This window comes from Hyperolius riggenbachi, chromosome 3 (genome assembly GCF_040937935.1).
Source record: "Hyperolius riggenbachi isolate aHypRig1 chromosome 3, aHypRig1.pri, whole genome shotgun sequence".
NCBI classification, from domain to species: domain Eukaryota; kingdom Metazoa; phylum Chordata; class Amphibia; order Anura; family Hyperoliidae; genus Hyperolius; species Hyperolius riggenbachi.
Window position 1 is genome coordinate 15,340,997 of NC_090648.1, and position 19,138 is coordinate 15,360,134.

Here is a 19,138-nt window from a genome sequence, read left to right on the forward strand (position 1 = left end):
CGCCCCCAGTACAGGTTGGCCAGGTACAGTCGCCCCCAGTACAGGTTGGCCAGGTACAGTCGCCCCCAGTACAGGTTGGCCAGGTACAGTCGCCCCCAGTACAGGTTGGCCAGGTACAGTCGCCCCCAGTACAGGTTGGCCAGGTACAGTCGCCCCCAGTACAGGTTGGCCAGGTACAGTCGCCCCCAGTACAGGTTGGCCAGGTACAGTCGCCCCCAGTACAGGTTGGCCAGGTACAGTCGCCCCCAGTACAGGTTGGCCAGGTACAGTCGCCCCCAGTACAGGTTGGCCAGGTACAGTCGCCCCCAGTATAGGTTGGCCAGGTACAGTCGCCCCCAGTATAGGTTGGCCAGGTACAGTCGCCCCCAGTATAGGTTGGCCAGGTACAGTCGCCCCCAGTATAGGTTGGCCAGGTACAGTCGCCCCCAGTATAGGTTGGCCAGGTACAGTTGCCCCCAGTATAGGTTGGCCAGGTACAGTTGCCCCCAGTATAGGTTGGCCAGGTACAGTTGCCCCCAGTATAGGTTGGCCAGGTACAGTTGCCCCCAGTATAGGTTGGCCAGGTACAGTTGCCCCCAGTATAGGTTGGCCAGGTACAGTTGCCCCCAGTATAGGTTGGCCAGGTACAGTTGCCCCCAGTATAGGTTGGCCAGGTACAGTTGCCCCCAGTATAGGTTGGCCAGGTACAGTTGCCCCCAGTATAGGTTGGCCAGGTACAGTTGCCCCCAGTATAGGTTGGCCAGGTACAGTTGCCCCCAGTATAGGTTGGCCAGGTACAGTTGCCCCCAGTATAGGTTGGCCAGGTACAGTTGCCCCCAGTATAGGTTGGCCAGGTACAGTTGCCCCCAGTATAGGTTGGCCAGGTACAGTTGCCCCCAGTATAGGTTAGCCAGGTACAGTTGCCCCCAGTATAGGTTAGCCAGGTACAGTTGCCCCCAGTATAGGTTAGCCAGGTACAGTTGCCCCCAGTATAGGTTAGCCAGGTACAGTTGCCCCCAGTATAGGTTAGCCAGGTACAGTTGCCCCCAGTATAGGTTAGCCAGGTGCAGTTGCCCCCAGTATAGGTTAGCTAGGTGGAGTTGCCCCCAGTATACTTTAGCCAGGTACAGTTGCCCCCAGTATAGGTTAGCCAGGTACAGTTGCCCCCAGTATAGGTTAGCCAGGTACAGTTGCCCCCAGTATAGGTTAGCCAGGTACAGTTGCCCCCAGTATAGGTTAGCTAGGTGCAGTTGCCCCCAGTATACTTTAGCCAGGTACAGTTGCCCCCAGTATAGGTTAGCCAGGTACAGTTGCCCCCCAGTATAGGTTGGCCAGGTACAGTTGCCCCCAGTATAGGTTAGCCAGGTACAGTTGCCCCCAGTATAGGTTAGCCAGGTACAGTTGCCCCCAGTATAGGTTAGCCAGGTACAGCTGCCCCCAGTATAGGTTAGCCAGGTACAGCTGCCCCCAGTATAGGTTAGCCAGGTACAGCTGCCCCCAGTATAGGTTAGCCAGGTACAGTTGCCTCCAGTATAGGTTAGCCAGGTACAGTTGCCCCCAGTACAGGTTAGCCAGGTGCAGTTGCCCCCAGTACAGGTTAGCCAGGTACAGTTGCCCCCAGTACAGGTTAGCCAGGTACAGTTGCCCCCAGTATAGGTTAGCCAGGTGCAGTTGCCCCCAGTATAGGTTAGCCAGGTATAAGTGCCCCCAGTATAGGTTAGCCAGGTACAGTTGCCCCCGGTATAGGTTAGCCAGGTGCAGTTGCCCCCAGTATAGGTTAGCCAGGTGCAGTTGCCCCCAGTATAGGTTAGCCAGGTGCAGTTGCCCCCAGTATAGGTTAGCCAGGTGCAGTTGCCCCCAGTATAGGTTAGCCAGGTGCAGTTGCCCCCAGTATAGGTTAGCCAGGTGCAGTTGCCCCCAGTATAGGTTAGCCAGGTGCAGTTGCCCCCAGTATAGGTTAGCCAGGTGCAGTTGCCCCCAGTATAGGTTAGCCAGGTGCAGTTGCCCCCAGTATAGGTTAGCCAGGTGCAGTTGCCCCCAGTATAGGTTAGCCAGGTGCAGTTGCCCCCAGTATAGGTTAGCCAGGTACAGTTGCCCCCAGGATAGGTTAGCCAGGTACAGTTGCCCCCAGGATAGGTTAGCCAGGTACAGTTGCAACCAGGATAGGTTAGCCAGGTACAGTTGCAACCAGGATAGGTTAGCCAGGTACAGTTGCAACCAGGATAGGTTAGCCAGGTACAGTTGCAACCAGGATAGGTTGGCCAGGCACTCTCTTCACTTCCTGTTTCTGCCTGGTGCTCCCCTAAGACTTCTACCACCTGAGGAAGTCGCCTCACTTGGCATCATGGGTGGACCGGGCCTGGTCCTTCAGTGCCACACTCCCGTGTACCCCGGCGGGGGTGAAAAACGATGATAGCCAGCAATTGTTTACATATGAAGCCCGTCTGAACCAAGCCTAAAGCTGAACACTCACCAGAAGATGGATCTGGAATCCTACGGCTACACGACCTGAGGAACGAGCGTTCCCCGATCCATCTTCTTCCGCGGGAACACGCGGCAGCGCACGATGGGCGTCAACGATAGTTAGAAGGATCACGGTACTTTGAATGGGAGTCACTGGGGATCTTACAGATCTGCTCCGCCGTGACGGTTGTGATTGCCGTGCATTGCACAAACGTACCCACGCAGCAAAATTACAGAAACGTTTGCTCTAGGCAGAGAAAGTTGAATGTTGCGTGAAAAAAAAATTGCCCGAAATATTGCGTCGCGGGTGGACCTTAACAAAGGCATAGGCTTCTTTATCACTGCAAATTGCATTTCAGATTTGCGATCCTGATTTTCCCTGGATGCAAGCAACACAAGAAGAAGAAAAAAAATTGCAGCAGGCAGGACTCGCATTAAAAATCATAATAATCGCATGTTCAATCACATCAAAATCGGAATCGCATGTAGTGTAAAAGAGTCGTCAAGCCCGACCTCCCCATATGGAAGGATTTTCATTGTAGTCGGAGTACCTGATGCTGATCGTTACTCACTTCCTGCCCTATAACACCCAGAAAAGCAAGCAGGAATGAAACTGTGAACCCAGACAGCAATAAAATCTCAAAAATAGTAGTAAAAAGGAAATAAATCCAATACACTGCAAAGTGAGAGGTTGAAAAATAGAAAAGAGAGATGTAGAAATGATTGATATTCACCATGTAATTCGTTTATGTTGTTTGATCCACGATGCGTCTGCAGGTCATCATCTTTACTGCTGGCAGACAGGGAACAAATACAGACAGCACCAACTGCCAGTTTCTATAACCACACCCACTACCAATGGCTAAGGGCTCATACACACTAGCAGCGTTTGTGATTTTCAAAATCGCCCTAAAAACGCTTGTGCAATGATTCCCTATGAGAGAGTTCACAACTGAGGGGTTAGTTTGTGATCCGCTCAGCAAAGCGCTGCCTGGACCATTTGTGAGGCGATTTTGCCTGGTCGGAAGCTATAGGAAAAACGCAAAACGCTCACACACATTTTTAAGAATAGATACATTGTATTTATTATTTTCCGGGTCAAAGAGTTCACTTCCTGACTTACTTACGTTAGGGAGTGAATTACAAAACTGCTCGGGAAAAGCTCTTAGAAAAGCCCTTTTACCAGAAACGCAGCATGCAGTGGAGCGCCGGGAGGGGGGTTAAGCTCACAAAAACGCAAAACGCTTGCTTTTTCGATTTTAGGTGTGAATGAGGCGTAAAATGTTGGGATTTTTCTATAGATATCTCCTCTTGTTCCCCCCCCCCCCCCCCAATTCCCTTTAGATTGTAAGCTGGCAAGGGCAGGGCTCTCTCCCCCTTTTGCGTCTTGGAAATCATTATGCATTTTATTCATCATGTTACTTTTATCACTGTCATTTCTATATTTTGTATTCTGTATTTGTATCATTTTTGCATTTTGTCACTAATTATGTATCGTGTATATTGGTGTACACCATTGTCTGTATTATGTACCCAATGTTTGTTTCTTACTTTGTACAGCGCCACGGAATATGTTGGCGCTTTATAAATCAATAATAATAATAATAATAATAATAATAATATGCACAGAGGGAGATACTGGTTGCTTGGCAGCCCTGCTGGTCTATTTGGCTGCAGTAGTGTCTGAACAACACTAGAAACAAGCAAGCAGCTAAAGCAGTCAGAGCACCTGATCAGCATGGTTGTTCATGGTTCAGTATTAGAGGCAGAATATCGGCAGGACAGCCAGGCAACTGGTATTGCTTAAAAGGAAATAAATATGGCAGCCTTCAGCTGAAGTGAGCTATGGAGGCTGCCATATTTAAACCATACCAGTTGCCTGGCAGCCCTGCTAATCTATTTGGCTGCAGTAGTGTTTGAATCACACACCAGGCATTAGAGGCAGAGGAACAGCAGGACAGCCAGGCAATGTGCATAGTTTAAAAGGAAATAAATATGTCAGCCTCTATGTCCCACTCACTTCCAGTGTGTTTAAACACTCTGCAGGTGGTTCTTTAAATGAGATCAGCTGATGTGAACGATTAGTGATGGTCAATGACATGCTAACACTCACTTCTTGCATGCAAATATCATGCAAATTGTAATACAGTCCAGAATTGGGCAACAGAAATGATTGAGCCTCAGAGATGCATAGCAGTTGCATTACACATGCATGCAAGTCATAGAGCCCCACCTTTGCAAACAGCCCCCTCCCTACAGACGTAATCAGGCGAAGCAATTCTGTCAAGGCTCATACACACATCAGACTATAGTCTTTGGAAAATGAAAGATCACAGACCAATCTTACCACCCTTCCTGTAGTATAAGAGCCATACTCTACACAGTCTATTCTATGGAGCTGAACTCCACATCAGATAGAAATCTTTGCAAGATGCTGCACACACAGATGCTGTACAGACACAAAAGATCAGTATCTGCAAAAGATCTGTTCCTGCCAAAGATCCGTTCCTGCAAATTGCAATGATAGTCTATGAGATCTGCAGATCATCATACACACATGATTTAACTGACATTCATCTGCAGATCAAGCAATCATCCGCAGATCTGAAAATCCATCCTGGTGGATCTGATCTGCAGATGAATGTCAGTTAAATCATGTGTGTATGATGATCTGCAGATCTCATGGACTATCATTGCAATTTTCAGGAACGGATCTTTGGCAGGAACAGATCTTTTGCAGCTACAGATCTTTTGTGTCTGTACAGCATCTGTGTGTGCAGCATCTTGCAAAGATTTATGTCTGATGGGGAGTTCAGCTCCATAGAATAGACTGTGTAGAGTATGGCTCTCATACTACATGGAAGGGGGTAAGATTGGTCTGTGATCTTTCATTTTCCAAAGACTATGGTCTGATGTCTGTATGTGGCCTTAGAATCACAAACGTGCTGCATGTAGCATCTTCTATGGCAGCTCAGCTGGAGCGGATGTCCTGACTGTACAGAGCTGTGAATGCCTCGTGTATCTATGTTCCCCAATATTTGTTTTGTACTATGTACAGCGCTACGGAAGATGTTGGTGCTATATAAATAAAAAAATAAAAATAATAATAATAAAGCACATTCATACAAAAATGGTATTGCAAAAATCACAATCGCTAGCAGGTTTGTGGTGTGCACTAAAGCTTGACACACACATCCAATTTGGATTGGCTAATTTTACCGCCTCCATGTAGTGTGAGGGTTAACAAATTTTGAGCACTGTGATCAGATTGTGTTAAAGGGAAACTGAAGTAAGAGGTATACGGAGGCTGCCATATTTATTTCCTTTTAATCAATACCAGTTGCCTGGCAGCCCTGCCGGTCTATTTCTCTGCAGTAGTGCCTGAATCACACCAGAAACAAGCATGCAGCTAGTCTTGTCAGATCTGACTTTAAAGTCAGAAACACCTGATCTGCTGCATGCTTGTTCAGGGGCTATGGCTGAAAGTATTAGAGGCAGAGGATCAGCATGGCTGCCAGGCAACTGGTATTGCTTCAAAGGAAATAAATATGGCAGCCTCCACATACCTCTCTCTTCAGGTGTCCTTTAAACCCTCATACTATATGGAAGTGGCAGAATTGGTCAGTGATTGACCAATGAAATTGGATGTGTGTTAATAGGCTTGAAGGGAACCCGAGGTGAGAGTGATGGAGGCTGACATGTTTATATCGTTTTACATAATGCACATTGCCTGGCTGTCCTGCTGATCCTCTGCCTCCAATACTATTAGCCATAGCCCCTGAACAAGCATGTAGCAGATCAGGTGTTTCTGACAGTCAGATCTGACAAGACTAGCTGCATGCTTGTTTCTGGTGTTATTCAGATACTACTGCAGCCAAATAGACCAGCAGGACAGCCAGACAACTGGTATTGATTAAAAGGAAATAAATATGGCAGCCTCCATATACATCTTACTTCAGTTCCCCTTTAAAGAATACCAGTTGCCTGGCAGCCCTGCTAATCTATTTGGCTGCAGAAGTGTCTGAATAATACCAGGAACAAGCATGCAGCTAATCTTGTCAGATCTGACATTAATGTCAGAAACACCTGATCTGCTGCATGCTTGTTCAGGGGCTATGGCTAATAGTATTAGAGGCAGAGGATCAGCAGGGCTGCCAGGCAACTAGTATAGCTTAAAAGGAAATAAATATGGCTGCCTCCATAGCCCTCTTGCTTCAGTTGCCATTTTAAGCCTAACACACATATTGGGATTCCACAGAAACTAGAATCCTTTGCAGCAGATCAGCTGTGGGCTCCGATTAGCCCCCTGCAGAGTTCTGCTCTGGGCCCTGCAAGGTTTTGGGTCCTTTGGAGGCTAAATTTGTGTATAAAGCACCAACATATTCTGCAGCGTTGCATGATAACACGCACACACACACTCTGTACAGAGACACACACACACACACACACACACACACACTGTACAGAGACACACACACACACACACACACACTGTACAGAGACACACTGTACAGAGAGACACAAACACTGTACAGAGAGACACAAACACTGTACAGAGAGACACACACACACACACACACACACACACATTACACACACACATTACACACACACACACACACACATTACACACACACACACACATTACACACACACACACACACACACACTGTACAGAGAGACACACACTGTACAGAGACACACACACTGTACAGAGACACAAACACTGTACAGAGACACAAACACTGTACAGAGACACAAACACTGTACAGAGACACAAACACTACACACACACACACACACACACACACACACACACACACACACACACACACACACACACACACACACACACACACACACACACACCTCACCGGTGTGCAGTGCGGTCTCTTGTTACATAGTCAGCGCCGTCTCTCTGCTCCTCTGCCCTTGGCTGCTGGGTGTCAGTTGTCGGTGGGATTGCAGTGTGTGTCAGTGTGTCTCCTGAGGTTGTTTTCCTGGTGTGACTCCGCCTGGCCTGTCCTCCTCACATCCGCCTGTCTCTCCAGCCTCCTCTGACTGCCACTTCCTCCTCCTCTATCCCCTCCTCCTCCTTCCATTGTGCATCTGTGGGCTTCCCTCCCCACACAGCTGACAGCCCAGGGGGAAGACACACATCCTCCACCATACAGGTCCTTCTCAAAAAATGCCATGTCAGCTGCTGCTGTTGGTCCACTGTGTTTTATCAAGGGCAGGGTCAATGCAGCTAGCTATCAGGAGATTTTGGTGCACTTCATGCTTCCATCTGCTGAAAAGCTTTATGGAGATGAAGATTTCATTTTTCAGAACGACCTGGCACCAGCTCACAGTGCCAAAACCACTGGTAAATGGTTTGCTGACCATGGTATTACTGTGCTCAATTGGCCTGCCAACTCTCCTGACCTAAACCCCATAGAGAATCTGTAGGATATTGTGAAGAGAAAGTTGAGAGACGCAAGACCCAACACTCTGGATGAGCTTAAAGGGGAACTGAAGAGAGAGGTATATGGAGGCTGTCATGTTTATTTCCTTTTAGACAATACCAGTTGCCTGGCAGCCCTGCTGATCCTCTGCCTCTAATACTATTAGCCATAGCCCCTGAACAAGCATGCAGCAGATCAGGTGTTTCAGTGGTTCAGACTTATAAGTCTGATCTGACAAGACTAGCTGCATGCTTGTTTCTGGTTTTAATCAGATACTACTGCAGAGAAATAGACCAGCAGGGCTGCCAGGCAACTGGTATTGATTAAAAGGAAATAAACATGACAGCCTCCATATACCTCTCTCTTCAGTTCCCCTTTAAGGCCGCTATCGAAGCATCCTGGGCCTCCATAACACCTGAGCAGTGCCACAGGCTGATTGCCTCCATGCCACGCCGCATTGAAGCAGTCATTTCTGCAAAAGGATTCCTGATCAAGTATTGAGAGCATAACTGAACATAATTATTTGAAATATGCTAATTTTTTGAGATAGGAAATTTGGGATTTCATGAGCTGTATGCCAAAATCATCAATATTAAAACAATAAAAGGCTTGAACTACTTCAGTTGTGTGTAATAAATCTAAAATATATGAAAGTCTAATGTTTATCAGTACATTACAGAAAATAATGAACTTTATCACAATATGCTAATTTTTTGAGAAGGACCTGTACATTGTATCCACGGCCATACACTGTATCCACGGCCATACGCTGTATCCACGGCCATACGCTGTATCCACGGCCATACACTGTATCCACGGCCATACACTGTATCCACGACCATACATTGTATCCACGGCCATACACTGTATCCACGGCCATATATCGTATCCTCCACCATACATTGTATCCACAGCATACAGGAATCCATACAATGTATCCACGGCCATACATTGTATCCACGGCCAAACACTGTAACCACGGCCATACACTGTAACCACGGCCATATATTGTATACACGTCCATACATTGTATCCACGGCCATACATTGTATCCACGGCCATACACTGTATCCACGGCCATACACTGTATCCACGTCCATACATTGTATCCACGTCCATACATTGTATCCACGTCCATACACTGTATCCACGGCCATATACTGTATCCACGGCCATACACTGTATCCACGGCCATACATTGTATCCACGTCCATAGATTGTATCCACGTCCATAGATTGTATCCACGGCCATACGCTGTATCCACGGCCATACATTGTATCCACGTCCATACATTGTATCCACGGCCATACGCTGTATCCACGGCCATACATTGGCCTCGATTCACAAAGCGGTGATAACCCAGTTATCACGCCTAAAAGACTTTAGGCGTGATGACCTTTTCACCACTGAGTTATCACCGCTTTTTCCTGCTCTTCGCGCGAAGTTACCGCGCGTACGCGCGTTCGCGCGTGAGAGCGCGCGCAAAGTCCCATAGGGCTTAATGGGAGCTTCGCGCGAAGCGGGGACGCTGCGCGCGCACGCGCGCGGTTGCGCGCGCAACACTTTGCGCGCGGCAACTTCGCGCGAGTTTCTTCTTATCATGCCTAAAGTGACTTTAGGCGTGATAAGGGCCTTTTCACCACGGTGCTAACACTTTGCACCGCTTTGTGAATCGAGCCCATTGTATCCACGTCCATAGATTGTATCCACGGCCATACACTGTATCCACGGCCAAACACTGCATCCACGTCCATACAATGTATCCACGGCCATACACTGTATCCACGGCCATACATTGTATCCACGGCCATACACTGTATCCACGGCCATACACTGTATCCACGTCCATACATTGGGCTTGATTCACAAAGCGGTGCAAAGTGTTAGCACGCTGGTGAAAAGCCCTTTATCACACCTAAACTCAGTTTAGGCATGATAAGTTTAGGTGTGATAAGTTTAGGTGTGATAAGTTTAGGCATGATAAGTTTAGGTGTGATAAGTTTAGGCATGATAAGTTTAAGCGCCAACTGCGTTAGCACCGCAGTGCACAGCTGATCAAAAGTTTTACGCTAGCAAAGACTGGTGCACTTCGTATAAAGTTTAATGGCGCTGCTTTGCGTGCGGAACTTTGCGTGCGATCTAAACTTATCTAATCTTAGCATGCCTAAACTTATCACACCTAAACTTATCACGCCTAAACTGGCTTTTCACCAGCGTGGTGCAATGGTTATCACGCCTAAAGTCTCTAACTGGGTTAGCACCGCTTTGTGAATCGAGCCCATTGTATCCACGGCCATACACTGTATCCACGTCCATACATTGTATCCACGGACGGCCATACATTGTATCCACGGCCATACACTGTATCCACGGATGGCCATACATTGTATCCACGGCCATACACTGTATCCACGACCATAGATTGTATCCACAGCCATACATTGTATCCTCGCATACAGGAATCCATACTTTGGGCTCTATTCACAATAACATGTGCGGTAACTCTTTTTTAGGTGAAAAATTACCTCCAGTGATAAGTACCGTTTTTTTTGAGTATTCACTAAAAATTTACCAAGTGTGATAAATGTTTGATAAAAGTGCCGGTAAAACAGGTGATAAAACAGTTAGTAATATGTATGGAAAAAAAGACCACTGTAGGGCAGCCCATATACTTGCCGCCCATTACACAGAGACGATTCAGGAAAGCCTGTCACATTGGGACCTGAACTCTTGCACAGTAGAGAAGGAAAACATATAGAAATGCACCCTGTATGTATACAGAGAGTTTAGCTTGTCTAATTCCCCCTCATCTGTGAATAATCACAAGTGTAATTTGAGCTCTCAGCTGTGCCAGCTGGCTGCCTCAGCAGAGCAGTTAATTTGTAAACACAGGATGTTAACCCTACGGGCTTGATTCACAAAGCGGTGCTAACAGTTAGCACGCTGGTGAAAAGCCCTTTATCACGCCTAAACTCAGTTTAGGTGTGATAAGTTTAGGTGTGATAAGTTTAGGCGTGATAAGTTTAGGTGTGATAAGTTTAGGCGTGATAAGTTTAGGCGTGATAAGTTTAGGCGTGATAAGTTTAGGCGTGATAAGTTTAGGCATGATAAGTTTAGGCGTGATAAGTTTAGGTGTGATAAGTTTAGGCGTGATAAGTTTAGGCGTGATAAGTTTAGGCGTGATAAGTTTTGGCGTGATAAGTTTAGGCGTGATAAGTTTAGGTGTGATAAGTTTAGGCGGGATAAGTTTAGGCGTGATAAGTTTAGGCATGATAAGTTTAGGCGTGATAAGTTTAGGTGTGATAAGTTTAGGTGTGATAAGTTTAGGTGTGATAAGTTTAGGCGTCATAACTATAGCACCAACTAGGTTAGCACCGCAGTGCACAGCTGATCAAAAGTTTTGCGCTAGCATAGTCTGGTGCACTTCGCATAGAGTTTAATGGCGCTACTTTGCGTGCGGGACTTTGCGTGCAATCTAAACTTATCTAAACTTAGCATGCTTAAACTTATCACGCCTAAACTTATCACGCCTAAACTGGCTTTTCACCAGCGTGGTGCAATGGTTATCACGCCTAAAGTCTCTAACTGGGTTAGCACCGCTTTGTGAATCAAGCCCTATGGGCTCGATTCACAAAGCGGTGATAACCCAGTTAGAGACTTTAGGCATGATAACCATTGCACCACGCTGGTGAAAAGCCAGTTTAGGCGTGATAAGTTTAGGTGTGATAAGTTTAGGTGTGATAAGTTTAGGCATGCTAAGTTTAGATAAGTGTAGATAGCGTGCAAAGTCCCGCACGCAAAGCAGCGCCATTAAACTCTATGCGATGTGCACCAGACTTTGCTAGCGCAAAACTTTTGATCAGCTGTGCACTGCGGTGCTAACCCAGTTGGTGCTTAAACTTATCATGCCTAAACTTATCACACCTAAACTTATCATGCCTAAACTTATCACACCTAAACTTATCACACCTAAACTTATCATGCCTAAACTGAGTTTAGGCATGATAAAGGGCTTTTCACCAGCGTGCTAACTGTTAGCACCGCTTTGTGAATCAGGCCCCTTGTCTGCTTCCATGAAAACGGGAAGTAGAAACACTGGAGATTTTTTTGTTGGATTTGTATCAGTTGTATCAAAGAAATGTTTTTCTTTAAATAAAACAGAGAAACCGAGAGCCCAATATAGTGTAGTATGTATTGGATGAGGGAGAATTAGTGTGGAGTAAGTATTATACTTACAAACATGGGTTACCGTTTAGGCAACCACTATGGCCTCGATTCATAAAAGTGCTGTCGGGAAGGTAACGTCGAGCGGGGAAACACCGCTGTCGGTATTTCCGCCTTCAGGGTGGTAATTCATAAAAATGTTGCTAGTTGTGACAGGCGTGCGGAGATATTCCGCTGTAGGCAGGCGTTAGGCTGTCGGGAGACATGCAGAAACAGGAGAAGCAGGCGGAATCCCTCCGTGCGGTGTTCTCTCTGCAGCTGCTTGGGAGGTCTGTCCCATTCACTGCACTGTATTCCGCACGCTTCTCGCCACATCAGAGGTAGCGGTAATACCCGTCCGCATACCGCTACCTCTAATCTTTATGAATTGACTACTTGTTACTTTTGCTATGATAATCACCGCGCAAGGCGGTGATTGATCACTCTGCTCACGAATGTCGGCTTTTCATGCGGAAAAAGCCTTTATGAATACAGATTTTGCTGTGTGGTCGGTAAAGTGAGCAGTTTTCAGCATTTCCGAATGCGGGAATGCTTTATGAATCGAGGCCTATATAGGCAGGTGGGGAGATTAGACCTGACCCCACTCAGGATTAAGATGTCGCTCTCTGAAGAAGGAAAGGAGGGTTTGTCACCCTTCCAACCACCAAGGGTGGATATCTTGACAAGTAGATGTACAGAGGCGCCAAAAGGATAAAATATGCTAAAATGTTTAAAATATTCGGGTGGCGGCGGTGGACCGGCCACTCAGAAATAGACTTGATGCTGTCGCTTAAGATAAAGACAATTCATTCACATACTCCATGAACAGAACCGCAACGCGTTTCACGGGTATATTCCCGCTTCCTCAGGCAATAAACAGACAGGAGTACACAGTACAGTCTCAAGGTCACGAATAGCACCTCTGCAGAGATAGTTAGTGAGGCGCTATTCGTGACCTTGAGACTGTACTGTGTACTCCTATCTGTTTATTGCCTGAGGAAGCGGGAATATACCCGTGAAACGCATTGCGGTTCTGTTCATGGAGTATGTGAATAAATTGTCTTTATCTTAAGCGACAGCATCGAATCTATTTCTGAGTGGCCGGTCCACCGCCGCCACCCGAATATTTTAAACATTTTAGCATATTTTATCCTTTTGGCGCCTCTGTACATCTACTTGTTTTTCTTTAAAGGTTATTATGCTGTTGCTTATCTTTTAGAGCAGAGAGGAATTTCCTCCTCGGCATCTATAAAATCATCTAAAAGACTGTACGAGGTGTGAAAGTGCGCCTTGAGATTAGACACACTTGTCTTTTGCCTTCTATGTAAAACTGACATAAACTCGAGCAAACAAAGCTAAAAAGGTTCCATCCTGAAGGCCAACAGCGGAGAAGTGATAATTATCACCTACTATTTGTAGGTGATAAAAAAAAAATCCTTAAAGGAGTCATCAGGCATATTTAAACAAAATAAGTGCTACTTACCAGGAGCTTCCTCCAGCCTTAAGCTCCCAGCATGTTCCTCGTTGCACCTCTGCTGTCAGCCGTTCGCCACAGCTCCATTCCGGTCCCTGGTGATGACGTCAGAGCAACCTCCAGGTCGGCCTGTACTGCGCCTGCGCGAGTGGGGCTGTCAATCACCACCAAGGGGGCCAGGGCGGACTGCGCAGGTGGGAGGGACGCGGAAGGGTGGGAGGGACGCCGCAGGGAGGGGGGAATCATGTAGCTAGCGCTAGGCTAGCTACATGATTTAAAAAAAAAAAAAAAAAAAATAGTGCTGCGCCGCCACCCTGGCGCATTTAATAGAACGCCAGGGTGGTTTACACCAACTATTCAATTGAGAATCTCAAATTGGAGATACATTTTGAGGTCATTACCGCACTTTAACCGCAAGAGGTAATTTAGGGAGAAGAAAAATAGTGAATTTCAAAATGGAGATATATTGGTCGGTATTCATCACTACCTAAATTACCTCATTGTGAATAGAGCCCAATGTATCCACGCAAATAACAATCAGGATATTACGCTTCCCCATATATTCGGGTCTATTTGAAAAGGGCTCCTGTAAAAAAGGGCTCCTGGTGTAGCCCATATATACCAAATTCGGCTACAAAGGGCACATGGTGTAGCCCATATGCCAACTTCAGCTACAAAGGGCAGTCTGGTGTAGCCCATATGTGCCAACTTCGGCTATAAAGGGCGCATGGTGTAGCCGAAAAAGCTAGTTTTAGTTTATTAGCAAAATTTGTTGGGTTATAAAAGGGCTCTAGATATAGCTAAGAAAAGTGATTATTATGACCTAACTGCTCCCTACTCTCACACAGAACCCTCCCCCGATGACGCCTAACCCTAATCACCTAGGAGGTGCCTAACCCTAAGACCCCCGCCCCCTTGTGATGCCTAATCCTAACCTCCCCTGCACCCTCGAATTAAAAATATCGGCTATAAAAGGGTTCCCTTTTGTAGCAGACTTAAAAACCTTGTAGCCAAAAACCTTGTAGCTGAATAAAAAATATGGGCTACAAAGGGGTGCCCTTTTGTAGCCGAAAACCTTGTAGAATAAAAAAAAATATGGGCTACAAAAGGGCGTCCGCTTGTAGCCTATATCAAAACTCCGGAGCTCTTTTCACCACCTTGTAGCCCATATTTGCAGAAATAACATTGATGTCTATGGAGGAGCCCTTTTCGTACAGGCGGAGCCCTTTTCAACGGATCCCATATATTCTCCCCAATATATCTCTCCTTATCAATTTCTCACCTTATCTGTCTAATCTGTATTGTACCTTGTCAGCCTTCAGTTCAAGGACACCTGAATTAACAGGGATATGGATATGTATTACCTTTTACACAATACCAGTTGCCTGGCTAATCTATTTGGCTGCAGTAGTATCTGAATCACACACCAGACACAAGCATGCAGCTAATCTTGTCAGATCTGACAATAATGTCCGAAACACTTGATCTGCATATGCTTGTTCAGAGAGCTCTGTTGGTGGGGAGAAAATGGGGAGAGGATCACTTGTGTGCTGAGTTGTGCGGCCCTGCAGCTTGGCCTTAAAGCTGCAGTGGCCCAATTAGTTAAAATTGGCCTGGTCTTTAGGGAGGTTTAACACTGCGGTCGTCAAGTGGTTAGAAGCAGTAATTTATTAAAAAAATAAATATGGCAGCCTCCATATCCCTCTTGCTTCAGTTGTCCTTTAAGGCCTCTTTCACAGTGTGACGTTAAAGTTGCACGTTAGAAAATGTTATAACGCAATGCAAAGTCTGTGCGACATTCACAGTGCACACGTTGCGTTGTGTGTAACGTGTAGCAATATTTAGAAAGTGCTGCATGCTGTGCGTTTAGCAATGTATCTGCTGCGTTATGTGTGTTGTCAGTAATGTATATATTTTTTTTAAATGTAACGCATGCGCCGTTTTCGTTCCATCAGTATGCGATGAAAACGGCGCACCAAATGCAGGGCTAAATAATGCACTATAACGTCCAAGTCATAGTGCACAATGCGTTGCATAAGGGGCATGTTGTGCGACCTTAGGCCCGGTTCACACTAGCGTTCCAGGTCCGGTTTCCCCGGACCGGAACACACCGTATACTGTACAAACGGTCCCGGATGTGAATGGATACATTGTTAATCAATGTATCCATTCACACCCGTCCGTCTGTCAGGATCCGGGTCCGGGCTGCGTTCAGGATTTTTCCAACATGCAGCATTTTTCCGGAACGCAGCTCCAGCCGCCGCACCTGACCCTGAACCTGACCATTTTCCCCGCACCATAGGAAGTGATGAGAAACGGAAGTTTCTCATCACACTGGCAATAGGAACGGGCATTACGGCACCCGTCCTTTGCCACATGGGGGGTCCAGTCATGGACAGATAGGGGCCCCCACTCTCCCCATGCCTGTCTCTGCTGCTGCGCCTGTTTAAAGTAAAGTATCGGCAATCCGGAAGTGTTACTTTCCGGATGCCGAACTGATACTTTTTTATTTGCAACCTGACCGGATCCTGAGGGATGCGTACGGCCCCCCGGACCCCCCCGGACCCGGACGTACGGCCCGGTTTCACACAAAACGCTAGTGTGAACCGGGCCTTTATGGTGCATCAAACGCAACGTCCTGATGGGAAAGTAGCCTACAGGACACTTGAACACCTGAATTGATAGGGGTATGGAGACTACCATATTGATTCCCTTTTAAACAATACCAGTTGCCTGGCTGTCCTGGTGATTTCTTTGGCATCAGTAACAGGGCCGGCCTTAGGTTTCACAGCGCCCTGAGCGAAACCTGGTTTTTGTGCCAATTTGCACTGCCATACTTATTTCTTTTTAATCAAGGCACATTGCCTGGCTGCCTTGCTGATCCTCTGCCTTTAATACTTTTAGCCATAGCCCCTGAACAAGCATGCAGCAGATCAGGTATTTCTGACATTATTGTGTAATCTGAAAAGATTAGCTGCATGTTTGTTTCTGGTGTGTGATTCAGACACTACTGCAGCCAAATAGACCAGCAGGACAGCCAGGCAACTGGTAATGTTTAAAAGGAAATAAATATGGCAGCCTGCATATAGCTCGTGCCTCAGTTGTCCTACAGTGGTACGTTGTGGTGAGGTATAACGGCATTCCATATCCCACTGTATGCAGTGCTTTGCTGAAAATTGTACGGGATAACAGTGAAGCATTTGCTTCATTGCCTGTATGCTTCACTGCATGTGACACAACATGCAAATAACGTGCAGCATCAGTTTTCCTGCTGTTACTGAAAACGCAACACAACCCTCAGTGTCTTGAGCCTGGTACACACTTTCAGGCCCTGTTCACACTGCATTCCAACCGCGTTGGGTTTTTTTTTTGAGCAATTTTTTTTTTGATTCCCGGCGCTTGGGTGGGCGATGTGTTTTTGTGAAAAGCACTTTTCTAAGCGCTTTTACCGAGAATTTTTGTAATTCACTCCCTGACGCAAGTAAGGAAGTGAACTCTTTGACCCAGGAAAGAATAAATACAATATTTATACTTAAAAACGCGAACGCAATCGCTGCACAAAGCGATTTTGTGAGCGTTTGTGTTTTTCCTATACCTTTCATTGAGGTGGAATCACCCTAAATATGGTACAGGCAGCGCTTTGCTGAACGCACGGCGCACAAACCGTGTTGATATGAACCTTCTCATACAGATCCATTGCACAAGCGTTTTGTGGGCGATTTTAAGAATCGCCTGCGCTTGAGAAAAGGCCGAAAAATGAGCCCTCAGTCTTGATTGGCCAATCACTGGCCAATTTTACCACCTCAATGTTGTATGAGGGTTTATCTACACAATCTGCTCATAGGATTAATATCTGATGACCCTCACACTACATGGCGGTAGTAGAATTAGTCAGTGACTGGCCAATCATAATTGAAAGTGTGTACTAGGCTTTACACTAGATTTGATTCTTCTTAAATCAAACTGACCGCTGACCACTGTGAATCCAGCCTCAAAGGACAACTGTAGTGAGAGGGATAAGGAGGCTGCCATATTCATTTCCTTTTAAACAATACCAGTTGCCTGGCAGCCCTGCTGATCTCTTTGGCTGCAGTAGTGGCTGAATCACACACCTGAAACAAGCATGCAGCTAATCCAGTTACACTTCAGTCAGAGCACCTGATCTGCTGCATGCTTGTTCACGGGCTGTGGCTAAAAGTTCAGGAAATCATATCTATACCATTTGTGATCGTGTCTGTGAAAAAAATCCACCATGTGGAATGATAATGTGATTGTTCAGGAGCGATTGGGCCAATCAGCTTCTCTGTTTTCATACAATCTGATTGGAATAATCTGGCTGAAAATACAATTATTCACTAAAAATTGTACCGTTAATGCTCTCCATAAAGGTCACTTGAGTTGAGAGGGATATGGAGGCTGCCATACAGTGGGGTGCAAAAGTATTCTGCCCCCTTGAAGTTTTCCACATTTTGTCACATTACTGCCACAAACATGAATCAATTGTATTGGAATTCCACGTGAAAGACCAATACAAAGTGGTTTACACGTGAGAAGTGGAACGAAAATCATACATGATTCCAAACATTTTTTACAAATAAATAACTGCAAAGTGGGGTGTGCGTAATTATTCAGCCCCCTGAGTCAATACTTTGTAGAACCACCTTTTGCTGCAATTACAGCTGCCAGTCTTTTAGGCTGCTTCCACACAGGGACGTTACAGGCGCACGTCAGTGCGCCTGTAACGCTCCCCCAACGCACAGCAATGTAACACAAGTGGGCTGTTCACACAGCCCACGTTGCGTTACATGTAACGCTGCACGTTGTCGGGAAGGTGCAGCATGCTACGGCGTTAGAGCGGCTATAGCCGCGTTAGACTGTTTGCACATGCGCAGTAGGGGGCGGAGAGGAGGCGGGGAGATGCTGCTACAGTAGCCGCGCACATGGCTACTTAATATTCACTGCACTGGCGGCCGCTGATTGGCCGGCGGGACCACGTGATGCGGAGTGTCCTTGCCCATTCTTCTTTGCAAAACAGCTCCAGCTCAGTCAGATTAGATGGACAGCGTTTGTGAACAGCAGTTTTCAGATCTTGCCACAGATTCTCGATTGGATTTACAGTGGGTTGCAAAAGTATTTGGCCCCCTTGAAGTTTTCCACATTTTGTCATATTACTGCCACAAACATGAATCAATTTTATTGGAATTCCACGTGAAAGACCAATACAAAGTGGTGTACACATGAGAAGTGAAACGAAAATCATACATGATTCCAAACATTTTTTTACAAATAAATAACTGCAAAGTGGTGTGTGCATAATTATTCGGCCCCCTTTGATCTGAGTGCAGTCAGTTGCCCATAGACATTGCCTGATGAGTGCTAATGACTAAATAGAGTGCACCTGTGTGTAATCTAATGTCAGTACAAATACAGCTGCTCTGTGATGGCCTCAGAGGTTGTCTAAGAGAATATTGGGAGCAACAACACCGTGAAGTCCAAAGAACACACAAGACAGGTCCAGGATCAAGTTATTGAGAAATTTAAAGCAGGCTTAGGCTACAAAAAGATTTCCAAAGC

The 19,138-nt window shown here is 46.2% G+C and overlaps 1 protein-coding gene across 1 annotated transcript in view; it reads right to left on the minus strand.

Moving 5' to 3' along the window:
- Positions 1-7,497, minus strand: part of RNF167 (ring finger protein 167) — a 60,766-nt gene extending 53,269 nt beyond the window's left edge. The window contains exon 1 of the mRNA XM_068273899.1: positions 7,317-7,497. The gene's annotated coding sequence lies outside the window, so the exon portion shown is untranslated. The remainder of the gene's footprint in view (positions 1-7,316) is intronic.
- Between the last annotated feature and the right edge of the window lie 11,641 nt (positions 7,498-19,138).